This window comes from Condylura cristata, unplaced genomic scaffold (genome assembly GCF_000260355.1).
Source record: "Condylura cristata isolate star-nosed mole 26May11 unplaced genomic scaffold, ConCri1.0 scaffold00006, whole genome shotgun sequence".
Lineage (NCBI taxonomy): Eukaryota > Metazoa > Chordata > Mammalia > Eulipotyphla > Talpidae > Condylura > Condylura cristata.
The window spans coordinates 42202611-42225106 of NW_004567107.1; the positions used below are offsets into that span (position 1 = coordinate 42202611).

The 22496-nt window shown below is 37.3% G+C and overlaps 1 protein-coding gene across 1 annotated transcript in view; it reads right to left on the reverse strand.

Moving 5' to 3' along the window:
* GLIS3 (GLIS family zinc finger 3) overlaps nt 1-22496 on the reverse strand; it is a 453341-nt gene that overhangs the window by 108239 nt on the left and 322606 nt on the right. The gene's annotated exons all lie outside the window — the stretch shown is intronic.

The window sequence follows — 22496 nt, forward strand, 5'->3', positions numbered from 1 at the left end:
CAGTTTTAATCCCATTTGAGTTTCCTCTGTGAGAGAAACATATAAATGAAAAAACTAATCAGAACAAAGTGTACCATACTTTAAATGATTGAGAAATCTCACTTTTAGGGAGAAATGTACAGGGTAGATTGGACAGAAAGTAAGTATGGAAGGTAAATTCAAGATACCCACAGGGTGGATAGGACAGAACATAAGTATGGAAGGTAAATTCAAGATAAATTCAAGAGTAATTTATCCTTACTATAAGTAATGTCATGAAACCTCTCCATTCTGTTACCTATTACAATGGATGATGATACCTTGTTCATGAAAGGATGAGAAATAGTAGGATTTGGCTATTTGAATTTTCATCTTTAAGTTAAAGGATGAAATAAGGAGAAAGAATAACCAGACATGTCATAACTCCATCTATTTAAGTTGTCCAGATTTTGCATGCTGGATTATTTTAAGAAATTTATGAAAGTTGCACTTATTTTTGATTGAGAGTTATACATGTTTCACAGACATATGTTGGTTTATTTCAATTTTGATATTTTGCTTAAAATAATTTTGGTGTTTTCCTGACTTCTATTTCACATAAAAATAAATTTAGACTGGGCTGAAAATGATTGCTGACGAAGCCAACTTTTCAACAGGATGAAAAGCATATAATGTCTATGGAGAGAGAGAGAGAGAGAGAGAGAGAGAGAGAGAGAGAAGTTAATTAGCTTATAACTGCAGTAATTCAAGTAGGTCTCAAATTTGAGAATAAAAGGCAAAAATAACCTCTTATTTATAGCGAGCAGGCTTCTGTGACCAAGACTCTTTTAACAACTCAGTGCAAGCCCCTAGAGCTCAGTTTATTCGACTTGGAATCACTTGGTGGGCCACTCTTAAGTCTGAAATGAGTTTGTGGGCTTGACACACTAGTAGCTTAGTTACAAGGAAGATTCATCTGTAGGGTTGGTGCCTTTTGGGTTTAGCTCTCAGGGGTACATAGGTCCAAGCATCCCCACCGTTCTAGTTATTTCCATTACTGGTCAGAGAGAAGGCAGCAACATGGCAGCACAGAACTGTTTCATGTAAATATTTTTTCCCTGAAATAATTAGGCAAATAAAACACCAGACTTACCTCAAAATGATTAGAGATCTCCAATATGTCCTAGAACTAATTTGAACTGCCTACTTGATCACTCAAACTGCATGTAGATTAGCATTTCCTATTTTCTCTAGCTAAATGTCCAGTAAAATGCCTAGTTATAGAAACACCATTATTACTATTAAGAAAAGTAATGATCAAAAACCAATGGGATTGTTTCATTACAAGAAAATCTGTAAAAAGTGAACTACATCCCAAAATTTTGACCATTTTTTTCAAAGCAGAAATGGAGGAAATATGAGCACCCACATTAAAACTGGCAACAAAAAGATTATCTACAATATCATGAGAATCCAGCTGATATTAGATATTTCCCTCCTAACAAGAAAGGCCAGAAGACAATGGTATATGTCATATATGTACTAGCTTAACAGTATTTTAGGGGAGGAGACTATGATTTATTCTTACTGAGTTATATGAGTAAGGGCAGGAGAAAGACAGTTTATGTATTCAGGAACTCACGATATGTTAAACCCACCCATGAACTTGGAGCCATTTCCTTGGCGAAATCATGAACTCAAAACCAGTAAAACTGACAAATGACTTGGTGAGGGGCCCTCATGCTCAATTTATTTTAGGTATATGCAGAGGGCACCATACTTGATTGAACTTGCCACACTAAAAATTCTGCAAGAAGAGGAAGGAAGTGCTGTTCATTTCTCTAATAGTGTCTGGATAAAACTTTAAAGCAAATAATTTTATAATGAATCGTTATTATTCATTATGAGAAAAGCCTATAATTCTTCAACACAAGACTTTCCTCTCCCTCAGGTACTCTTACCTCTAGATTTATAAATTCTGCTAAATGCCAACATTAAAAATTAGCTAACATTCACGTACAACTACAAAAGGCTGTTACACCAAAACTAAATGCTTTGGGTATTCTGCTGGGTTTGACAAAATGTGTTCTCATCCTAAAAACTAAAGTCTCCACCCTGAAATATAAGAACCAAATTGTCACTTGACTGCTCATGTCACTGCCACCAACCAAATCCTACACAAAAATTGATCAATATCATTGTCTGAGGTCTACTCCTTCCTGGAATAAGCTCAGTGCCACATAACTGGATTATTAAGCTTGAGGCTGTCTGTGGTTCAAATCCAGGGTACACTACAAGAAGAAAAAATAAGTCAACCAGCAAAGAAGTTCTCAGAATCCAAAAGAGAGGAGGGTGGCATAAAAAGAAAAAAACAGAATACCAAAAAAAAAAAAAAAAAAAAAAAAAAAAAAAAAAAAAAAAAAACAAAAAAAAAAAAAAAAAAAAGAGAGAGAGAGAGAGAGAGAGAGAGAGAGATAAATGCAGGGTAGATAATTTGGGAGGGCGAGGTGGTGGGAAATGCTAATAATTATATATAAAAACATCCCCCCCCAACATATATTGAATAATGGCATTATGTGTTAGGCAACAGGATCAACAAGGTGAATAAAACTTGAACTTTACTCATGAAGATGGAAACAAAGTCAATGCATATGGATGGGCAGGTTATATAATGATGAACCTTAAACAGTATTTACAACGATGCAATACCTAGACCAGCAGCATCAGTGTGCTTTGAGAACTTGTAAGAAATGAAAATTCTCTGGTCCTCTCCCAGATCTATAGAACAGTACCCTAGAGGTGGGGACCAAAACCCAAGACTACTAACATGCTCTGTAGGAGATTCTTATGTTTCAATGTGAGCCACCAGTATCCATCTTGTAAACACTGTTCAATTTCTTAATAACATCTCCAGAGGTAAAGTTTTCTGCAGAATTCAACCATTTCTAATGGGTGCAGCCATAAACTGAGCTTCTTCATTCAGGGGATTATCCCCATTCACACAGCAAATAGGATAAGAGCCCACAATACTAATCTTACTACTAGAAGTCCTTTAAATTCCTGACTATTAATTGGTTGCTTCTGAAATAGGTGACCTTTACAAGTTCCTTCAGTGGTCTCCTAACCAACAAAACATTCCACATTTCCAGTGTCCATTTTATTCTCTTGTTGAGAAAAAGCACTGAAGAGAGTCATCATTTTCCATTTGCACATTTTGGGTTGTTCAGACACATCCAAGGAGAATGCATGAAACTCTGTGACAGAACTTTAAGTCTCCTGGGTTTTGAAAATCCTGAATTGCACGAAGTCTTGCTCTAGAAAAGCCTCTTTAACTGAGATTTTTTGCAAGTGACAAACTTTAATTAAAAAGTGTAAGTTTAAAAAAAAGTGTAAGTTGCCCCAAATCCAGAGAACCTTAGCTTGTACCACTTTGCTAATTTAAGGGATTATTTTATATTTAAAGGATCACAACTGGACTGTAATCACCATCTCTATATATTTGTTGATTATGGATTGTTGACATTAAGTGGCATTAAGATGACCTTTGAAATATTACTTTCCCTTTCTATTAGAGGCATCTGTGTAAGGTACTGAAAATGAACGGCTCATTAGACACTATTAAAATAGGATTTAGTCCATATGTGCAACCAATAATCAAGCAGAATATTACTCCCTCCCCTAATCTGCTATTTAGAGTTCTGAGAAACACAAGTTCATATTCAAAGCAGTAATAATAACAAACCTTTCCTGATCAGGTTTCTATACTGTTTGTCAACAAAACCCAAAGAGAAAAGAGTTTGGGATACTGGACATGCTTTTTTAAAATATACATTTGATTTCATCCATCAAGACCAATTAATCCCATTAGTGATGGCTGATGCTGTGATGTTATGCAGTGCTGGGAGTCGACTGATGATCATATGCTAAGTTTACATCTTCCATTTTCAGTCCAAAGATAACAGAGATGAAAGGCACTGTTGGAAAGGTCAGAAATACTTCTAATGCTGTAGATACAGTCAAGGTGACTTTTACATTAAGCACAAGAGTTCAAGTCCACTTAAATCATGGACACATCAATAAAAGACATAAATGAAAGGCTGCTTCTCCTGTGACTCACGAGGTCAAAGTAACAGCCTAGGGCCAAGATCTGCCTCACATACTTGAGGAGAAGTATTCAGCTGGGGTTTCAAAGGTTCCTTCTAGGATTATGCTTCCCCACTTTTTTGTGCATGAGTCACCTGCATATCTTGTTAAAATATATATTCTGGTTCAGCAGGTATGAAATGGGACCTGAGATTTCTGCATTTCTAACAAATTCCTAGTGATAACTGTAGAATGTCTAAAGATTACACTTTGAGAACTAGTATTCTGTGTATCCTTAAACTACTCTCAGATTGAAAATGTTCATTTTATGGGATTTAAAAAACAGCTGAAAAATCATTAGAATTTGATTCAAGGGAAAAAGGAAGGGCTTATTTTTGATGAACCAACCATGGCAGTTTTGTGCTTAAGAGTATGGAAGAGTAAAGCCTAATTTTAAAATTTAGGTTGGAAAGAAAACAAAGTATTGCGGGGGGGGGGTGTAGAAAAATGTCAGGAAAAAATGGGACAAATAAAACAGATTGCAGAATCACATTGGGGCCATCTGATTTTATTTCTCCTTCAGTCTATTCGTGTTTGGACATATGGCTGCCTCGTGCTTCCCTGTTGTTTCTCTTCCCAGTGCATTCTTATTAGTACTGGATGCTCCCGCCAGTCTTAATATTTACCACATCAGTTTGTAGAAAGTGTTACATAAAGGAAGGAAAAGAAAATAATTCAAATGTTTTGAGACATTTAACAAGTATCTAGTTCATGAATTCATTACACAAGTAATACGAAGTTCCTCGCTCTGGTTCATTCAGCTTGCTAATTCCACAAGGAGCACTAAAGACATGTCTCCTAATGTTTTTGCCTTGTGACTTCCCTCATATTTTCAGTCTAATCCCTCTTGTTCCTAGCAGAATACTGGAGAGTTCACTTAACTTCAGGGTACCCCAAACTGGTTTGCCATAGGTCTTGCCAAGTATTTAAATAGATTTACATTTCTGTTTCTTAGAAGTGCCTTCAAATTTTCCCACAGCAACATAGATGGGGAAGAGACAGTACACATTGTCCTCAATGAGTCAATAACTTCAGAGCATGCAACTATAGTATTCTGAAGATGCCTACAACACTCATTTATGCAAGTTATCTAGAATCATTAAAATATTTATAAAATTCAAACGCTTTCTATAATATTTTCCTAAACTCTAATAAAGAGATCCCAGCTACTGTTTTTCTGTGTTATTCTGGTGTACAAAGTGAGTCATATAGTTAGTTCATAAATGTAACTTCCTCCCCTGTGATGTTTCATGTTTAGGGTTAGGAAATTTGTATAACACTACAGTTATCTAAATGGGGAATATGCACAGGTTTCTCAATGGTTTAAGGTAATCTGTTGTTTATTAATATTTTGGGTCATGGCTAGCAGTTGATCTTTAAAAAGTTTTTCTAAATGAAGTGGCAAAACAACTGAAGGTTTTTCTTTAGAAAAGAATGGAAAAATATTTTCAGGAACACATGACAATGCACAAAGAAAAATGTTATTTCCATACCAAGATTTGAACCACATTAAATTTTTATGGAAATTATCAAGTGTCTGGTTTATAACAATTGAAAGAAACTGAGGACATATGGAACCTCATCGTGGGCATTATATTCACAAGTGGAAAAAGAATACTCCACAGAGGGGCACTGATATTTAAGGCATATCATATGACTCTCATCAGTTATTCAGCAAATACAAAGTATCATATATTATTCATGTCATGTCAATATGCTGCCAGCAAACTACAATTTCAAGCAAATAATGATTTCTGTTAGAGGGTAAATAATGAAAAATTGGTTGTCTGGGGTTGTTTAAACATAACAATAAGTTAGTGCCTGATTTTTTTCTATTTTGTGGTGTATTAGTGTTGATTTCTTGCAATCTGAAAATACATACTATAGCATATGTACTTCAGAGGTTCACAGTCAGAGCTTAAGAAATATCTTTGATTCCATGTCAGTAGGGCAAATACATTCAAGGCTACATAGTTGATCTTACTTAAATATACCTAACAGTCAAATTATTATTATTTATAATAACAATAAAATTATTTTTTCTTGTACCTGTGACCACATTATAGGCAGCTATCTTTTTAAATATGTATCTACATAAGAATGATATTTCTGTAAAGTATTTATAAAATATACAAAGGCAAATTTCAGGTTTTTTCTTACTCAATATTAAAGGAAATCACTGTTTTCAACTCTGTAAGTACTAGTCTCTGTACCAAGTAACTGAGTTCCTGCCCCACAAATGGACCATGCACATATTGTCGCCTGAACATCCCCAGCCCCAGCCCATCACTGTATAGGCTCTGTGGGTGATACAAAAGAAATATCAGGAGCACTCCTACCTCTCCTACATTCATAGACATATACCAGCATAAATTTGGAATTTGAACCAGTTTGGCCTAATACCCCTAAATTTTCTATATTGTAAAGGTATAGTTAAAACATAGGGAACTGAGGAGACTGAAAGAAGTTGGAGGAATTATACTTTAGCACATAGGAGTTATACTTTTGCACTTCAAAAACATTGCCAGAAATATTCTCCAAAATATGCCTCAGATTTCAGAAGACAAATAGGGCTAGTAAAGAGCTGAGTAAGCAAAAGAAAAGACATGAAACAGAAACAGAAAGAGGGAAAACAGATTCAAAAAAGGGGTGGGGGCTTCACATACACATGGCCAAGTATGTCTCTTCCTTTTAGCCTCTCACCACTCCCCATCCCTACCTCCCCCAGCTCCAGTCCAGCCGGGATACAGTTCCCTTATTAAGCAGCATGCTCCTTTTGTCTCTGCTCTATGTGTGCTGCTCCCTGTCTCGTGATATCTTACCAGTCCTTTAGCTTAGTACCATCTCTGTGACGCCATCTTTATGCTTCACTAGAACAAAATATCATTCCTCACATGACCCACCATGATGCCTGCCTTTGTGTCCATTGCCTCACAAATACAGAGAGGTATGCTAATTGGACTGTTTCCCTTACTAGGCTACGAATTTTATGAGGACAAGAGACTGACTTTTTATTACCAGCACAGGGTACAATGCTTGGCATATGCTCAAATGATTATTTGCTAAATATATGCTTAAAAAAAAAACTGAAGAGAATGAATTCTTTGTAAAACAGAATAGTGATTTCCTGGGTTTCCTTGGCAGTAAGCTCACTAAGGCTTTTTAATTGGGTAGAGCCAGTTAATGTTCACAGTGATATCAGTCAACATTGCAAAAGCTACCAAATGCAATGATGTTGTTGCTGGATGCTAATGTCTTATAGCATGACTGGGGGAGGGTGGGAAAAAAAAATATATATATATATGTACACACACTTATTTGAATATCTAATAATGAGGGAAAGCAATACTAATAGCAACATATGGTTCTATTTTTTGTATATGTGATGTATTTATCTCTTTATTGATGTCTTGAGAAATTTGTAGCAATACTAGTAAAATGAGTGAGCTGTTTTCCTACCACACCCTTTTTCTTGAGCTAAACACACACAGAATAATTCAAGGCACATAAATGTGTTCCTTCTTCATGTGTAAAGGAAAAGAAACTTTACTAAATTGCCTTTTAAAATTTGAGACAACGTGTTTTCAAAACTGCCAGAAAAGAGCCTCTCATTAGAGCTTGTCATGGGAAGATAAAAGGTCCTAGGGATCTTGTCCTGAGCTGCCCTGAGTCAAATATCCCTGAAGAACAGGTCAAGAAATTTCCCATAATGCTATACTTCAGTCTACCATCCTATAGACAACCTCTTTGAAAGGAAGGCAGGAACTACATCCTGTATAATCCCAGGTTATAACTATGTTTAGCTACAGAGCTTTCTGTGTTGAGAGTACAAGGACTATAGTAGGCCTTGGCTGTGCCACTCCTGTTGGCAGTAGACTGGCTACCCTGTAATTGCCTTTGACTGCTAAGATGAGAAACACCATTGCTTGTCTTCAATTTTATTAAGAATTGGCATGCTTGGTTTAACAGAGCTAAGCAATATATTTATTTACTATGGTGTTTCCCAAAATGATTGCTGAGTTCTGTCATCTCTTGACTGAGAAACTGTTTGCTGGTTGCAACAGAATGTATGCTAACATACATACAGCAACACAAACCTCTAAGACAAACTGTTTGAGTCAATTTGCTAGCATATAGGCACATAGGTGCAAATATGTACATATGCACTTGTGGGTACAGCCACCGGCACACACTCTAACACTTGCACACATATCCCACACAGATTCCGTAATAAATGTGTGTGTTTAAGATCTGTGTGCAGGGGTGTAGAGGCAAGCAAGAATTTGCCAAGAGAGAAAAGGAAATTCACACACGAAGAGAATAATTTACCATAAATTGGCCCACACTGAGTTTATTCCAAAAAACAGAGTGCAAGATGCCAAATTTTTAATGGCTCTTACTATTCCAGATCTGGCCCTGACAAGCTTTGGAAGAAATGCAAGTGGGTAGGAAAGATGGGATTAAAAAATTGTATCTTAAGCCTTTTCACTTTCAAATGTAAAACTTCCACCACTATGACAGGGGAAGACAGTGGCAAGGATAGCTTCCTGACAATGAGCTTTCCTCAACTAAAAGTTGGTAGATTTTCATTATGCATTTCTCAAATGTAAATTTGATACTTGCTAAAAGTCATCTGCAACTGGCCGCTTAAAAGAGAAACAGACATGAAAACACTGGAACTCAATCCTTCCATGAGTTGCAGTGGTCGTTACTAAGGTATAAACAGAGTGATATCTCTCTGTAGCTCCCAGTCCCAGGACTGACAATCTTCTGTGACAACTCACACTGGTTCACCAAAACCACTCACTCCCTTGCTTCTAAAATGTGTCACCTCCAGGCTCCTTTCTTTCATAGCTAAGATTTTCTGCATGGCTTTCCCATCACATGCTGAAGTGACACATAGGTGCTCAGAAAGCCTTCCATTTCTTCACTTGTTCTCTTCCTCCTTGTTCTGACTGGATACTACTAATCCTGGGCTCTTTTCTTCTTGGTTGTTAGGGAGTCACTCTCACAACTTGTTCCTTCTTATATACCTACAATTTGCCTCTGAGAGAGAAACTGTCATTAAATTCACTAAGCCATTCCAATTACGAGTTTTTAGGTTTGAGACCCACAAAATAATCAATGACTGACACACATGCATTGACTCTGCTCTCTATAATTCTTATAAAAATATCTTCACTGAGAATCATAACCACAATCCCACTGACTAATCTACTTAGTGCAACTTCTACCTCCTTTTGGAAACCTGACTCTGCTCTTCACAAGAACGATAGTTAGACATAAAATTTTACCTAAAATTGTAAAGCCTGTGATGAATGTGAATCATCTCAACTATATTGATTTAATAATATTGGTCCATTATTTAGAGTAATTGAATTTAAACTGTCTTGTTCTCCAAAGAAATAATAAAAAAATAGGTAAAACAGATTTTTTCCAAGATATATTTTCCTATTTCACCTCCTTGCCATCACAGAGCCAACAATTCTGACATGAAAGTACGTAACACACAGTAAATTCTCAATAAAATATAAGCATTATTATCGAATTTTATGTATTCCAACAATCCAGTATTATTATTTCCATTTTATTTGTGAAGGTCTAGAGTGTTTAACTGACTTGTCAAACTCACACAGCTAGTAAGTAGAGCAGCAACCAGAATCACAGCTTTCTGGCTCAACTGTTTAATCAAGTATTTCCTACACACAATTCTCAGGGATTGTTACTTCTCAAGAGGTCAAAGCCATAAATAAATAAAACACAACAAACAAACAAAAAACATGTCTTGGAAGGAATCCAACTGAACTTTCTTTTGTTTCTTTACAAAGTGAAAAATACTAGTAGCTTAAATTTGCTGTGGAGTACAATCAACTATCCTATTTCAATTATCCTCACTAAAGTTTGATTGCTGCATTAGTCATTAATAATAACTAAAAAAACTGTGAGACTTCTGTTCTTAGCATATTCCTTTCCCACTAACTATAATTCTCAAATTAAAAAAAAAAAAGTAGTATGCATCTATAAACCATTCAGATGCTTGGACTGCTAAGAAATAAACGCAAAGTGAGACCTGGCATGAAATTGCCAACCTGGATATTCTAGAAAGAGCACAGCCAGCCAATAAAGCAATACCTTACAGCATGGACCTTTTACTCATTTCATCAAATAAAGCGGTCCCAGAATTTACTATCAGTTTATCAATGGTGAAAAAACTTGAGTCCTTCTTAGATGCATACTTAACATTTCTTCAAAATAACTTATGAAAAAAAAATTATTCACAGGCCTTTAAGAGGGTTCCATAATTTCATAGGTGCCTAATACATCTTGCGTACTCAATAAACGCTGTTTTGAAAAATAGTTAATTGCTAAGTATTTGCCTTAACATTTGTTGAAGCACTCCTAAATTCTATTTGAAGCAAAATTCCTCCAGGAAGAAAGAAAACAAAATCCCAGTTCATTTACTGTTTATCTTTGTAAAATCTAAGAAGCCAATCTGCATCAGAATCACATCTGAAGGGACTGGACTATTGTTCCTTAAACTTGACTTAACCTCACCTCTGAGATCCAGACTTTACTGCCTTCTCATTATTGAGACTGATGGTTCACAAACAACTCAAAGTAAATATTTCAACACTTAACAATGACCTTTTCTCCAGAACAGAATCTTCATTTCCTGCTTTCTCTTCACCCAGCAGTGTAAGCCTTCTGTCAGTGATCCTCACCACTACTCTCTCCCACAAAGACATCTCCAGTCTCCAATCTTTATAGTGTCTCTCAAACATATCTATTTTTGTCAATTAACATATGATCTTCCCCAGTTTAAGGCACTATCACCCTAGCTGGTCTATTTCAATAATCTCTTAAAGGATCCTCCCATCTATTCTTGTCCTTCCCATCATCTATCTTTTGAAAACTAGAAATCTGATATCACTCCTGAGGGTCAAATTCTTCAAAGCTTTTCTTCCGGTTTTCAGATAAAAACCAAAACATACTTGGCTTACAAAATCTTGCTTGATATTGTTAGTTCCTGCCTATTTCTCCAACTTTATCCAAACCTCAATCTCTTTCCCACTCTTGCTCCATCCATCTTAGTCATAGGAATCTTAGTTCCTCAATTATATAATGTCTATTCTTACCTCAGGACATTGGCACATGCTATTTCCTTTATGTAGAAAAATTCTTCCTTCTATTTTCCTAGTTCAATCCTACTCATCCTTATGAGTTACCTTTTTCAGGAAAGCACTTTAATCCCAAAGCTTGTTTATCCTCCCAAACATCCTTACAAAATGTGAGATCCATTAGAACAGGAATCAGATGAGTTCTTTTCACATGTTTTTACTATTGTGTATAGTAAGCTCCTAATGCTAATTAACAAATTAAAAAAAGTTATTTATATAATAGATTACTTTCTTTCCCTCTCCCCTCTCCCTCCATCCATTCTATCCTTCCTCTTTTAAAATCACACTTCTAGGGCCTTGCAGGTGGCAGGGTGTTAAAGTCTCAGTGTTATGCTGTCACCACCCACTGAGTCATGAATTTGATCCCAGCGAAGGAGCTGCTCACCTTGCAGAGATTTTTCAATAGATCCCCTTGTTTTGTTGTTTTGCTTCTCATCTACCTCTGGTGAATCATCTTATCTCCTGCCCCTACACCTTTGGCCTATACCCATTCCTGTTTGCATTAAAAAAAAAAAATTAAAAAATAAATCTTTAAAAAATAAAATAAAATTACATTTCTGGGGCTTAAAATCACTCAGCATAATTGTATATTCATATGAGCATCACTCATTCTCTCAACAATAAGGAGTAATAAATGATGAGTAGAACTTAAACAACTCTCATGTCTGGGGAAAAGAATATCTATAGTTTCTAAGTGCTACATGAAATGCAAATGTTTTCTAGATTCCAGTTGCATAAACAAAAATATCTCAACTCATTTTGACAAAGTTATCCACTAGGGAAATGAATAAATAGCTTCAGTAAATACATATGGTGCAATTATATCCAGCAATAAGTGACAATAGGTCTTGCTTTATAGTAATCTAAAAATTCAAAGCCCAATTATTTCAGCTACTCAGTAAATAATACTGAAAAGAAGCAATAGTAAAGCAACTTAAGAACAGACTGTATTAGTAAATGCTAATGATCTCTTTATGATCTGTAGAACCACTTATTTTTCTTCTAAAGGAAAGAAATCTTTGTAATGAAGGAAAAAAACAGACATCCACAAGCTATAGCCAAGAACAAAATGAAAGCAGGGAGTACTCCTTTTGATCTTTCAAGAGTAGTATTTAGTTAAAGAATGCATACTGGACTCACAATAGCATGACCAGAACATGAACATTTGAGACCTGGAAAATATGGCTGTTGGCGGCTGCCCTTTAAAAAATAAGGACTTCTAAAGTGGAAGAAAAGGACTTCTCTCTACAGCTCCAAATTTTGGGGCAAACTGACATTGACTTTAATGAAAAGGATCAGTTTAGACTTCTTTTTAGAACATTGAAGTACTGCAAGTAATTCACATAATTAATTAGCAGTTTAGATATTCAAGTCAAATTCAAACTTGAAATGACTGAATTGGAAAAGCAACCTCAACAGGAAAAATAAAGAGAGAAACAGAGAGCGAGGCATGCAATGCAAACATGGCCCTTCTGAATGCACTGAGGTCAGTTACTGCTAATCCCTCTAAGATATGATAGAAAGTTTATATATCACTTTAAAATATAAGTAATAATGTTATCACTTATAAATACCAGCAGGAAAACCTGTAGCTGCCTTGCCACAGGTTCACCCAAGTCCACAGACTGTGGACAACAAGGCAAATATGGAAGTACTGCCCTATTAAGGGCTCTTGTTTGCATGCTCCCTGGACTTGTGTTTATTATTTTTCCAATTTGAGCAAACTATATAAGATTTTGGCAGCTCAAAGAATAAAAACATATGGCCAATAAAAGTGTTTATCTAAAGGGAAAAATATAAGCTCAATGGCATGGTTTCCTGGTTTACTTAGCACCTTACTATGTGATTATGGTAATTATCCACCTGTCTGGGATCCAGCCACTTAAACCAAAGGTGCCAAAGGGCAGCACAGCCACCAGTGATCACATGGAATTCTCTCATCTTCTAGATCCTAACAGGCTCAGCCAATTTGCACTTTCTTTGTGCACTCTATCTTTCCTTCACAATTTTTTATTCATCTGCCATTAAAAGTTTTCTATAATCGCCTGTTTAATGGCTATCTCCCAAGTTCTAATGTCACATCCCTTCCCCCCTTTCCAGACTTTAGCAGTGTCTGCAACTTGCCTGCTGCTCAACAAATGAATATGACAAAATCTCAAATGTGTAACAGGGTGGTCCCTAGGGAAAATGGGAAATTCCAGGTTCCCTGCCACACCCAGTAGGAGGGTGGAGCTGAGCAAAGAAAAGGAGAGGAGAGAAGGACTCTGAGGAGGAAGGAGCAGGATGGAGAGCAGAAGGAGACCTGAGGAAGCCACATGGAGCAAAGGGAGACATGTGAAGAAACCGTGTTTATTTCTTGGCCCTGGAATGGTTGAAAGAGATGTGGCTGACAGACCTGTGGGGAGGTTGACTGTGGCAGTGTTTATATTGATTCTGACTTTACTCTTTTCCTCCCAGACTTGTCTGGCCATTTCTGACTCTTTTCTATGGGTCCTGGCCAGAAGGTTCTTTAGTCTTGCGGTGGACTTTTATGCCTTGTTTTGGACCAATCCCTTTTGGGTTGACTTTTGCCCACAAGGGGATGGATAACTTCAGGTGTTTGATTTAGAAATTTTATTCTTTGTCTTCTGTATTGTATACTCACTGTATTAAAGTTCCTTTTCATTAAAGTCATGTTTTGTCTTGATGAGGCGGATGGCAGAACCTACTTAGAGCAGGCAGGTTTGGGGGTTCAGTGGTGCCCCTCATCCTGCCCTGTAACAAATGGATACATAATGTTATTCAGCGATCAAAAAGTCAATTCTAAAAGCTTATCAATGGTTTCAGGGAGACTACACCTAAGTCCTGAAATAATCACATACCAAGTAGTATCCCAGGACAGTGCTTCTGAGACTTTAATGTCCCCTGAGGAATTCATTATAAGGCTGACTACTTCAGCAGGTCTGGGATAGGGTCTGAGAGTCTACATTTCTAAAAATTCCCATGCAATGCTGACGTTGCTGGCCTCACGCTATATTATGTATACTAAGATCTAAGGAGGTCAAACTGGCAAACCAAATACGCCTCCCCATACAAACATAAATCTTATTTACTTTTTCATTAAAAAATCACATTGTGTTATTACTTAATTGGTTCCTGATTTAGAAATTCACAAGGATGCCTGTCATGATGAGACAAAGGATACGGGGTCAGCACCATATATATTGTCTGATAAGAATTTAGCTATGTCCTTACTGTTCCCAGAGAAAATTTTACTTGTTACATGGGAATTTAACAGAAGCAAAAACCGAACTTAGATTTTCTATAGGGAATCCTTTTTATGATAGAACATTTTTAAAATATTTCAGAAGATTTGTCTTCTTTTTTAGCTCTTTGAAGAAATTTGTGCATATGTAACACTTAGATGATTACAAAGGAAGGGCTTTTTGATCTATTAGGATTTCTGCCAATTTCTACCATCAATGTGAACAAATCTTTCTTTCCAATTGATTCCAGCCATTGTGGAAAGCCTGGAATGGATAATGGATATTTTGATTCTTTACACCAACTTTCAAACTTATTAATGACTCCTTGGTGATAGGAGTCTGAGTTATTTCATCAAACACACAATGCAGATATTTTTTGCAGGCAACATCTGAATGTCTCTGTACACACAACAATGCAAAGAACAGATCTACATTTACTGATTTGGACTATACAAATACTTTTAAATATCTTTTGGAAAACAATTCTTTTGCTAGTACTTGATGTGGCTTTCCTGAAGCCACCACTGCGAACTAGATTTTATTACTATGTATATCCCGCCTTCATCTCCAATACACACACACACACACACACACACACTGGAAAAATCAACATGTGGTTTTATATCTGTAGTACACCAATAACATATCAAAATCCAAATTTAGAATCTTAATTCACAATACCACATTTCCACTCTTTTTTTCTCCTCTTCACTTGGAGTAAATTAAATTCAGTTTTTGTTGGAAGGAAATTTAAAATGTGTTTCACACATACATTTAACACTGATCTGTTCTCCTTACCTTAATTATGCTTTGCATTTCTGTGGAATCTTAATATTCCAGAGGGCTCAATTTACTTTAAAAAATATTCACTGGTTCATTTTCCCCCATCTCCACTAGTACTGCTAACAATATCTTCCTATTTACATTTCGAGAAACTGAGTCACCCAGAGGAATCTAAGGGCTGTCACTTTACACAACTGCAGAGCTGAAAATGTGACTGCGAAGTCACCTGTAATTGCCAAAATGTAGAAATAATGGCATAGTGTGAGGGTATTAAATCAGAGGTAGCCTGCTCATATTCTAGGCACAGCTATGTTCCTTATTTTGTCTTTTTCCTAGTACAAAGTGCAATAACAGAATAGCTGCCCTGTGGTTAAAGAGAAATGATTACAGAAAAGAACAGTTGGAGAAAACAAGGCAAAAGTACTTGGATTTTAGTCAGTGGGAGTCCATCACAGTAACTAATGGGCTGAGAATGTTTCTATTTTTTCACCAAGTAATCCATATGCAAATTTCCTGCGGTATTCAATATGCACTTCCAAGCTTAGTAAATGTTTTCTATTCTTTTCTGCTTAGCTCTCTCAGCTTTTTCCAATTAGGCCCTCTTTATTTAGAAAAAAAGAAAATGTCTAAAGAAAGGATTAAGCTCTGTATCTTATGGAGAAAGAATGAATATTAGAAATTCTTTTAGGATCTAGAGGATGAATTCTTTACTCATCCTCCCCGCTGGGATGGGTAATGAGAATAAAGTAAAAGGGGGGATGAAGCTTTTTACTTCATTTGGTTAGTTCAGCTGAAAACTTGCCTCTGACTATCTGGACTCAAATCCAAAATTCATGACAATTCAGACAGTGACTCACGTGGAATAAGCCCATGGGTAAAAATAAATAAATAAGAGATGTGAAAACTCAAAAGGACCCACCTGGAGAGCAGAAGTTCTGCAAAAGCAAGAGAATTCACGTTGTGGAGGGGACAAGAGGACGTGCTGGGGAGACAGAGCATCACAGCTGAAATTAGCAGCCTTTTCAAATAAAGATGACCCAGAACACAGACTTGTAAACTGGAAAGACATCTCAAAAACATGGCTTCTCAGGGTAGTAACAAAGGAAAACAGTAAGTGAAAGTCAGGTTTTTCTACTTGCACTACTGTATCCACAAGGACATGCGTGATCTGCCCATGTCCTACAGAATGTAAACTAAAACTTTAAGGCCTTTTTGTGTTTATAAGGAAAAACAGACAGTACAACCAAGATTTCGCAAGAAAACACCCTTGAATTTGAACTCCATGGAAGTCAGGGATAGAGAAAATCTGGTGCCTAAGAACTGCTGGAGAGAAATTTCTGCCACAGAGAATGTTCCACTTCACGTGCCTGTTGTTATTTTTTTCAGATATTATATACACATATATCTTAATATATGTATTTATAATATTTGTGAAAACATAAAACATCATACAATAAAAGAGGGGCCATGAATAACTGTCCCTATGATTGGCACTTTATGTAAAAACAGGAAATAGCTTTCAGGATCTCAGAGCAGCATCTTACCAAAAAGGGTTATAAAGAGTTAAAGCACAGAAATACCAGATGTAAAATTAATTTTCTCTCCCAGCATCTAGAGATTCAAAGTCATAAGGAAAAAAAAAAACTGTTTTAGGATGATTGAAGTAATCTAGCAAATTCTTCAGAAATCTCTATGTTGGGTTTGGTTGCCTGGTAGAACATAAAACAGCAAAATTGAGGGTAAAAAAAGGTATCAATATCATCTTCAAAGGGAAGTGTCCCTTTAGTTGCAGTTTTGGGAAAGAGGAGCCACCTGAGTGAAGTAGTACAATATACAACTTTTTTACTAGGATAAAAATCTGCTCCCACCGTAAATGTTTCCTACTATAATCTACATCCTATGGTTTTAACAAAAAAGGAAAAGGCAGACTTCTTCAATCTGGCCAAACCACCTGCTTACACTGTCCACAAAACAAGACAAAACAAAAAAACAAACAAAAAACTATTGCTATGGTTACATTACCCAATGGTCATTTGTAAAAATTATATCTATTCTTTACCTCTGATATCTGTTTAGATTTTTAAGTTCCAAATCACAGCAATGCTCTCAAATTTCTGTATCTTAAGTCTCAAGCTTAGAGAAAAATAAACTAAACAAAAGCCCACCAAAAATCCAGGCTGACTATTAAAATGTTACAATGAAGTGCCCTGGGTTTGAGACTCTAGCTGGTATCCAAATCAACAGAAATGTCCTGGACAGAAGCCTTCAGATCTCCATGGAACAGGCTTTGATGCCTTCTGTCTAATTCTGTGGAGACCCAACCCTCAAGCAGAGCATTTTTGGCCTGTCAAATAAAGGCTTGTCCAAGAAAGCCAAAGTATTTGGAGACATCATTCTGATTCTCAGCCCATTCTTAAGTAACTCAACACACTGGACATAACCTCTAGTTTTAGGGTGCATCAAAAGATATTTCATGGAGTTATTTTGTCCTGACTGATCCCATGAAACAGTTATATATTTTCTCTTTTCATTATCAAAATATTTTCTTTCTCTAGGCAACTTTGAACAATCCTCAAACAGTAATTCCATTACTAAAATAGCCTTGAACATGAGAGGTTTGACCACCCTTTAGTCACCTTGCATGTTTAGTCTTTATCTGCCATTTTCTTCTGCAGCATTACTAACCCAAATACAGCACACACACACCCGCCCCCACTCCTGAAAAGGGCAGATTTCTGCCTCAACTCTAAGGCACATCAATAGCAAGAAGAACAATCTACACCTGCAGTCACAAACTGATTAAACTCCCGCATCTTCCCTGGCATATCGTCTAAGAACTCAGTCCTCAAAACTTGCCATGGAACTCACAGCATGGCATAAGCAGTTGGAGCTAAAACCTGAAAAATCTTTAGTAGGCCTCTAAGCCACCTGCCTCCTGCAGTGCTGCGGAATAGGGAGAAAAATCTCAAAGTGGCTCCGTATCTATATATCTGTTCTTTCTTTGAAGGTGTGGCCTAGGGGTCTCAAATGGAAAAGCAGGATAAAAATCATCATCAAGCAGTGGGTTTGAAGTCCTTGCCTGAGAGTGTTTTACACTGCCTACACATCAAACCTGTTCTTGTTTATGCAGTAATCGATGTATTTGGAATGAATAACACTTCTCCAGTTAGGCTGCCTAGCCAATTAATGTCTGCCGTCACCCTTATAATTAGCTCATTTTAAAAGAATATTATAAAAGTTGTGATTGAGATGGCAGTAAGGAGATGGCACTGAGACTGCATATGCAGGAGAACTAGAGACCCAAACTAGAAGGGAGTTCAAGATAAACCGGCAATGGAATCTGCATACTGCAGACATGTCATCCAAGGGGCTTATAGAGGAGCCCTAAGGATATCCCACAAGGGCAGTAATGATACAAAATTAGATCCTCATCCCAGGGGCAATATAGGCAGTAGTAATAGAATAGGAAGGTAAACAGAAGCTATACTAAAGCCTCACTACTAGGCATATACATACACCAAGACTTTGAAAAGCAAAGGAATCTTAGTACCAACCGATTTCTTAGTGAGGTTCCTTTAATTCTCATTCCCAGTCTGGCTCCTGTGCACAAAGGAAAGAGTTTCTTAATGTTTTTCCTTTTGTCTTAAAAATTAAGCATTTACATCATCTGCTCAAGTCCACATAAAGACTTATACCATTGATGATGCAAGAATGCAAAATGTTCTGCCTAAAGTGCCCATGTTGCAAATCAGACAGCCTATTGGGTACAGGAAATAAGGCCCTAAAACAAAGGGATTATCATAATTATTTATTCAGCGCTTAAGTGTGTTGTATATTCTTTGTATAGCAAAGAATGTTATACTCAAAGTTCTTTATAAAATTCTGAATAGTCACAGACAACTGTCACTCCTCCACTTCTTTAAACCCCCAATTTTCCACCAGAAATGTTGCAATGTTGCCTTCTACTTTTTCAGTTCCTGAAAACATATTCCAGAGGTAAATGTCTGCCACATGCAATTTCTAAGTGAACAACTGCCCATCTGACAGTTGTCACAAATCTTCATGCGTGTTCCCCCAGGTATAACAACAATAAAATTTCCTGAAGATGAAGGGAAAACAAAATAAACACCAATTTACTGAGTACCTAGTTTGTGCCAGTACATTATTGTATGTGAATCTGCCTGTAGGCCATACAAAGTTTGCTAAATTATTTCTATTTTCAAAAAGCCATGAGTTATTAGATTCAGTTTACTAGTGAATGGGAAGGAAGTTCCAAAATATTAAATTTCAGTTCACAGAAGGTAATGTTAGGCAGTACTGGAATCAGACTGCTTTTGATATGTTTACATAGCTTATCATTATTGCCATTCTGTAAAAGGGTGGCCCAAGGGAAAGGGGAGGTTCTAGGTTCCCTTTCCCACCCAAGGGTGGTGGAGCTGAGCTGGGAGGAGAAGCTGGAGGGGAGACTGGAGGAAGGACATAATAAGGATGAAGGGTACGGAGGAAATCTGGAGGAGGCACATGGAGCAAAGAGACATAGGAAGCTGTGCTTGTTTTTTGGCTTTGGATGGCTGACACAGATGTGGGTGAGACACCCGCTTTTGTCTTGATTTTGCTCCTTCTGCTACTTTCTAGTGGGTCCCCACCAGAAGGTGCCTTAGACTTGTGGCAGGCTTTTGGGCCTCAGTGGCCTTGCTTTGGGCCAATCCTGTTTGGCTGTGTATTTACCCATGAGGGAATGGGCAACTTTAGGTGCTTCACTTGAAAACTACATTCTTTGTCTTTACTTTGTTGCACATTAATTGTATTAAAGTTCCTTCCCATTAAAAGCTTTATACACTATAGTATGTTTTGTCTTGATGCATAGCATGGCAGAACCTACTTAGAGAGGGCAGGTCTGAGCGTTCTGGAGTGTCTGTTACCCTGTCCTATAACAATTCTACTCTGACAGCCTGAGTTCTTAATAGCTTTTCTTTTAAGTGCACGGGGCCATATCTTATACTTCATTCAGTTGATTTAATAAACAGGCTTCATGCTCTGGGTGGGGTGATGTGATTAGTTCTCTGCTTACAGAGAAATGGTATTTGTGTTCTTGCTGTCAGGCAGCTCAGGCAAGTATTTGATTAGGTGAGCACATAAGTAAACATCTATCATACAATGTGATAGTGCAAAGATAGAGATGAACTATGTAAATTTAGGACAGTAACATCAAGGAAGTAACTATTGAGATGGGTGTCAAAGTATGAAGAGATGTTCAAAGTGCATATTAAGTGGTTAGGGGAATCCAGGCAGGAGAAATATCACTAGTCAAGGCCTAGAGGTGGAGAAGACAACATGCTGTGAGGGCAAGCATGAGAGAATGAGCAGTAAGATGTACTTCTGGGTGATTAAACACAGGGTGAGAGGTATGAGCTAGAATGGAAGAGACTAGAGTCCTTCTAGTCTCTAGTGTTTTCTGTAAGAATTCTATAAATATGGACTTGAAAATGAAAACCATAACATGTAGCTTCTCTCACTAAGTGCTCTGCTGGCATCCAAGACAATTGATGTGTTTATGACCATTTTCTGTTAGATGGCTTAATTTCTATTATGGATTAAATTGCATGCTCCTCAAAATTCATATTTTAGTATGATAATCCCCAGTATCTCAGTGTTTAACCTTATTTGAAGATCAGATCTTCATAAAAACAATCAAGTTAGGGTATCCCTGGTAGTGCAAGGGATTGAAGCATAGTGCTATGCAGTAATCTGCAGCCACTGCAACATGAGTTCCAACCCCGGCCAGGAAGGTGACCCACATGTGTAGCAGACCGCTTCTGTCTCGCTCACTGCTTCCCTCAGCAGTGTATTTCAGTAGCTCCACCTATTCTGTGCCTGTTCTGCTCCCCACTCTGTCAGTGGTGAATCCTCTCACCACCTTCCACCCCCCCCACACACCTCTGGCTTGAACCCCAGTTCTTGTAAAATCTTAAAAAAACAGGCTAACCAAGTTAAAGCCCTTTAGGATGACAGGTATCTTTATATAAAAGGGAAGTTTGGACAAACAGGTTTGTGCAGAGGGAAGATATGAAAACACGGGGAGAGGATGGCCAAGGCTAGAGACTTGGAGCGGTTTCTTCATTCACAGCACTCAGAGTCAACCTGGCTGAGGCCTTGACCACAGACTTGTAGTCTCCTGTAGTCTCACAGACTTGTGAGACCACAAACTTTTGTTACTTAAGTCACCCAATGTGTGGAACTTTGTTACAGCAGCCCTATATGCTACATTTCCTAAATAGATCCTTCACATCTCTTGCCACCCTCTGGAACCCCCTGGATTATTATTTACTTATTTATTAAGTCTATCTATGCACTAGAACGTAGTCTCCATGTAGGAAGGGGTCTTTTCTTGCTTTGTTCATCTTATTTCCTGATGCCAAAATGACCCTGATACATGGTAGATCCACAGTAAATTTTTTTTTGTTGAATAAATTAATGAAAAAACTGTGCTTGGGTGTACTGACAATTCCCAATCATTTACTTACTGAACCTACACTGAGCCTCCCACCCGGGGCAGAGGAGGGAGACTTCCCCCGTTCTCTATCAGCATAACCTGCCAATAGTGAAATCAACATTATCCACTGGTGCCGTACAAAAATTCTTGTTTTGCTCTTTGCCCAAGTTTTTTTGTACTAACATAGTTTCAAAGATCCAGTTGTTTCTTTCAATGTCCTGATGTCCCGCCAAACCAAATTCAATTGATTGAAATATAGCCTGCTGATACTTTTGTAAGGCTAAAGAAGTGGATGGCAACCTTCCACCCCTTTACTGAATGGTGTAATTGGCCTGCCATAGAGAATTGGGGAATTTTAACACATTCCCCATTTGGCTGAGCTCACCAATTATTCCCTAGTTGCTATCAGAGCAACAGACTTTTCTTCTTTGGGGCCATTAAGCTTGTCAAAACTAATTTGTCACCACAACTGCTGACCCTCATTGCTCTGACAGCAGCACAAGGATCACCTTAAATAGGCTTTTGCAATACAAGAAATCTACTGTGTTTATCGGAATCCACTGTGTTCTTGCTATATGGCTTGTAATGGCCTTCTGACCCCAGAAGATGCGGAAACAGTATCCAAGAAGAGACCTGAGTCTCAAAACCCATGTATTAATCCCTTTGATGTTTATATATATATATATATATATATAT